Here is a 5,646-nt window from a genome sequence, read left to right on the forward strand (position 1 = left end):
TAAAAGGATTATTCACCACGACCAAATGGGATTTATCCCAGGGCTGCAAGGTTGGTTCAACATCCGCAAATCAATCAATGTGATACAACACATCAATAAAAGAAAGAACAAGAACCATATGATACTCTCAATAGATGCTGAAAAAGCATTTGACAAAGTACAGCATCCCTTCCTGATCAAAACCCTTCAAAGTGTAGGGATAGAGGGCACATACCTCAATATCATCAAAGCCATCTATGAAAAACCCACTGTAAATATCATTCTCAATGGAGAAAAACTGAAAGTTTTTCCACTAAGGTCAGGAACACGGCAGGGATGTCCATTATCACCACTGCTATTCAGCATAGTACTAGAAGTCCTAGCCTCAGCAATCAGACAACAAAAGGAAATTAAAGGCATCCAAAATGGCAAAGAAGAAGTCAAACTATCACTCTTCGCAGATGATATGATACTATATGTGGAAAACCCAAAAGACTCCACTCCAAAACTTCTAGAACTTGTACAGGAATTCAGTAAAGTGTCAGGATATAAGATCAATGCACAGAAATCAGTTGCATTTCTCTACACCAACAACAAGACAGAAGAAAGAGAAATTAAGGAGTCAATCCCATTTACAATTGCACACAAAACCATAAGATACCTAGGAATAAACCTAACCAAAGAGGCTAAGAATCTATACTCAGAAAACTATAAAGTACTCATGAAAGAAATTGAGGAAGACACAAAGAAATGGGAAAATGTTTCATGCTCCTGGATTGGAAGAATAAATATTGTGAAAATGTCTATGCTACCTAAAGCAATCTACACATTTAATGCAATTCCTATCAAAGTACCATCCACTTTTTCAAAGAAATGGAACAAATAATTTTAAAATTTATATGGAACCAGAAAAGACCTCGAATAGCCAAAGGGATATTGAAAAAGAAAGCCAAAGTTGGTGGCATCACAATTCCGGACTTCAAGCTCTATTACAAAGCTGTCATCATCAAGACAGCATGGTACTGGCACAAAAACAGACACATAGATCAATGGAACAGAATAGAGAGCCCAGAAATAGACCCTCAACTTTATGGTCAACTAATCTTTGACAAAGCAGGAAAGAATGTCCAATGGAATAAAGACAGCCTCTTCAATAAATGGTGTTGGGAAAATTGGACAGCCACATGCAGAAAAATGAAATTGGACCATTTCCTTACACCACACACAAAAATAAACTCAAAATGGATTAAGGACCTCAATGTGAGAAAGGAATCCATCAAAATCCTTGAGGAGAACACAGGCAGCAACCTCTTCGACCTCAGCCGCAGCAACATCTTCCTAGGAACATCGCCAAAAGCAAGGGAAGCAAGGGCAAAAATGAACTGTTGGGATTTTATCAAGATCAAAAGCTTTTGCACAGCAAAGGAAACAGTTAACAAAATCAAAAGACAACTGACAGAATGGGAGAAGATATTTGCAAACGACATATCAGATAAAGGACTAGTGTCCAAAATCTATAAAGAACTTAACAAACTCAACACCCAAAGAACAAATAATCAAATCAAGAAATGGGCAGAGGACATGAACAGACGTTTCTGCAAAGAAGACATCCAGATGGCCAACAGACACATGAAAAAGTGCTCCATATCACTCGGCATCAGGGAAATACAAATCAAAACCACAATCACCTCACACCAGTCAGAATGGCTAAAATCAACAAGTCAGGAAATGACGGATGCTGGCGAGGATGTGGAGAAAGGGGAACCCTCCTCCACTGTTGGTGGGAATGCAAGCTGGTGTAACCACTCTGGAAAACAGCATGGAGGTTCCTCAAAATGTTGAAAATAGAACTGCCCTATGACCCAGCAATTGCACTACTGGGTATTTACCCTAAAGATACAAACGTAGTGATCCAAAGGGGCACGTGCACCCGAATGTTTATAGCAGCAATGTCCACAATAGCCAAACTATGGAAGGAACCTAGATGTCCATCAACAGATGAATGGATAAAGAAGATGTGGTATTTATACACAATGGAATACTATGCAGCCATCAAAAGAAATGAAATCTTGCCATTTGCGACGACATGGATGAAACTAGAGCGTATCATGCTTAGCGAAATAAGTCAAGCAGAGAAAGACAACTGTCATATGATCTCCCTGATATGAGGAAGTAGTGATGCAACATGGGGGCTTAAGTGGGTGGGAGAAGAATCCATGAAACAAGATGGGATAGGGAGGGAGACAAACCATAAGTGACTCTTAATCTCACGAAACAAACTGTGGGCTGCTGGGGGGAGGGGGGTTGGGAGAAGGGGGGTAGGGTTATGGACATTGGGGAGGGTATGTGCTTTTGGGTAAATTGGAAGGGGTGGTAAACCATGAGAGACTATGGACTCTGAAAAACAATCTGAGGGGTTTGAAGTGGCGGAGGGGTGGGAGGTTGGGGTACCAGGTGGTGGGTATTATAGAGGGCACGGCTTGCATGGAGCACTGGGTGTGGTGAAAAAATAATGAATACTGTTTTTCTGAAAATAAATAAATTGGAAAAAAAAAACTCTTCGGGGCGCCTGGGTGGCTCAGTGGGTTAAGCCGCTGCCTTTGGCTCAGGTCATGATCTCAGGGTCCTGGGATCGAGTCCCACATCGGGCTTTCTGCTCAGCAGGGAGCCTGTTTCCCTCTCTCTCTCTGCCTGCCTCTCCATCTACTTGTGATTTCTCTCTGTCAAATAAATAAATAAAATCTTTAAAAAAAAAAAAAAAGCTCTTCAAAGTGTAGGGATAGAGGGCACATACCTCAATATTATCAAGGCCATTTATGAAAAACCCACTGTAAATATCATTCTCAATGGAGAAAAACTGAAAGTTTTTCCACTAAGGTCAGGAACACGGCAGGGATGTCCATTATCACCACTGCTATTCAGCATAGTACTAGAAGTCCTAGCCTCAGCAATCAGACAACAAAAGGAAATTAAAGGCATCCAAATCAGCAAAGAAGAATTCAAATTATCACTCTTCGCAGATGATATGATACTATATGTGGAAAACCCAAAAGACTCTACTCCAAAACTTCTAGAACTTGTACAGGAATTCAGTAAAGTGTCAGGATATAAAATCAATGCACAGAAATCAGTTGCATTTCTCTACACCAACAACAAGACAGAAGAAAGAGAAATTAAGGAGTCAATCCCATTTACAAGTGCACCCAAAACCAAAAGATACCTAGGAATAAACCTAATGAAAGAGGCACAGAATCTATACTCAGAAAACTATAAAGTACTCATGAAAGAAATTGAGGAAGACACAAAGAAATGGAAAAATGTTCCATGCTCCTGGATTGGAAGAATAAATATTGTGAAAATGTCTATGCTACCTAAAGCAATCTACACATTTAATGCAATTCCTATCAAAGTACCATCCATCTTTTTCAAAGAAATGGAACAAATAATTTTAAAATTTATATGGAACCAGAAAAGACCTCGAATAGCCAAAGGAATATTGAAAAAGAAAACTAAAGTTGGTGACATCACAATTCCGGACTTCAAGCTCTATTGCAAATCTGTCATCATCAAGACAGCATGGTACTGGCACAAAAACAGACACATAGATCAATGGAACAGAATAGAGAGCCCAGAAATAGACCCTCAACTTTATGGTCAACTAATCTTTGACAAAGCAGGAAAGAATGTCCAATGGAATAAAGACAGCCTCTTCAATAAATGGTGTTGGGAAAATTGGACAGCCACATGCAGAAAAATGAAATTGGACCATTTCCTTACACCACACATGAAAATAGACTCAAATTGGATTAAGGACCTCAATGTGAGAAAGGAATCCATCAAAATCCTTGAGGAGAACACAGGCAGCAACCTCTTCGACCTCAGCCGCAGCAACATCTTCCTAGGAACATCGCCAAAGGCAAGGGAAGCAAGGGCAAAAATGAACTGTTGGGATTTTATCAAGATCAAAAGCTTTTGCACAGCAAAGGAAACAGTTAACAAAATCAAAAGACAACTGACAGAATGGGAGAAGATATTTGCAAAGGACATATCGGATAAAGGGCTAGTATCCAAGATCTATAAAGAACTTTGCAAACTCAACACCCAAAGAACAAATGATCCAATCAAGAAATGGGCAGAGGACATGAACAGACATTTCTGCCAAGAAGACATCCAGATGGCCAACAGACACATGAAAAAGTGCTCCACATCACTCAGCATCAGGGAAATACAAATCAAAACCACAATCACCTCACACCAGTCAGAATGGCTAAAATTAACAAGTCAGGAAATGACAGATGCTGGCGAGGTTGCGGAGAAAGGGGAACCCTCCTCCACTGTTGGTGGGAATGCAAGCTGGTGCAGCCACTCTGGAAAACAACATGGAGGTTCCCCAAAATGTTGAAAATAGAACTTCCCTATGACCCAGCAATTGCACTACTAGTTATTTACCCCAAAGATACAAACGTAGTGATCTGAAGGGGCACGTGCACCTGAATGTATAGCAGCAAGCCCACAATAGCCAAACTATGGAAGGAACCTAGATGTCCATCAACAGATGAATGGATAAAGAAGATGTGGCATATATACACAATGGAATACTATGCAGCCATCAAAAGAAATGAAATCTTGCCATTTGCGACGACATGGATGAAACTAGAGGTATCATGCTTAGCGAAATAAGTCAAGCGGAGAAAGACAACTGTCATATGATCTCCCTGATATGAGGAAGTGGTGATGCAACATGGTGGGTTAAGGGGGTAGGAGAAGAATAAATGAAACAAGATGGGATAGGGAGGGAGACAAACCATAAGTGACTCTTAATCTCACAGAACAAACTGAGGGTTGCTGGGGAGAGGGGGGTTGGGAAAGGGGGGTGGGGTTATGGACACGGGGGAGGGTATGTGCTTTGGTGAGGGCTGTGAAGTGTGTAAACCTGGCGATTCACAGACCTGTACCCCTGGGGATAAAAATATATTATATGTTTATAAAAAATAAAAATTTAAAAAAAAAGAAACTTTGATTTCTGGAAAGACAAAACAATAGCAACAACAACAAAACAAAAACAAACCAAAACAAAAACAAAACAAAAAAAACAAACATTCCTCGAAAAGCCTATACTCAGGAGACAAGTTTTGATTGGACAGGAAACCTGCCACCTGGGGAGAAGGAAGACTCTTGTCCAAGGGCCAACTCCCAGGTTTCTGCCTGGTCCAGGGTCGGGGAGAGGGCTTTAAAGGACCTTAGGGCAGTTCATCAGTAAAGGGAGTCCAGTGGTCCCTAACATTTCGTGATTACATCCAGACTCCACGGTACCAGCTATAGATATTATCTCCGTTCTGGGAGGTTGTGTAAGGGGGTCTGGTTCCTTGCTATAGGGTAGTGGGTTGTGCAGGAGTCTCTGGATTCTCTTTCATTATGTGCAGGAGGACTCTGTTCTGTTCTAGGAAAGCATGCATGATCTATAGGGATACAAAGAAAGGTTAATCAGTCTTGTGGGCTCAGAGTGCTGGCTAAAGTTGAAAGACTAAGAGGCTGATTTTCTCTGACATGGCTCCCTGGGGGTGATTAGCACTCCTGTCCATCTGATGCTCAGACTCAGGGCTCTGGTGGGAATATTTGGGCCATGGACAGCTTCATTAACTGTTACTATGGAAAACTCAGTCTACA

Source organism: Neovison vison, chromosome 12 (assembly GCF_020171115.1).
Source record: "Neovison vison isolate M4711 chromosome 12, ASM_NN_V1, whole genome shotgun sequence".
Lineage (NCBI taxonomy): Eukaryota > Metazoa > Chordata > Mammalia > Carnivora > Mustelidae > Neogale > Neogale vison.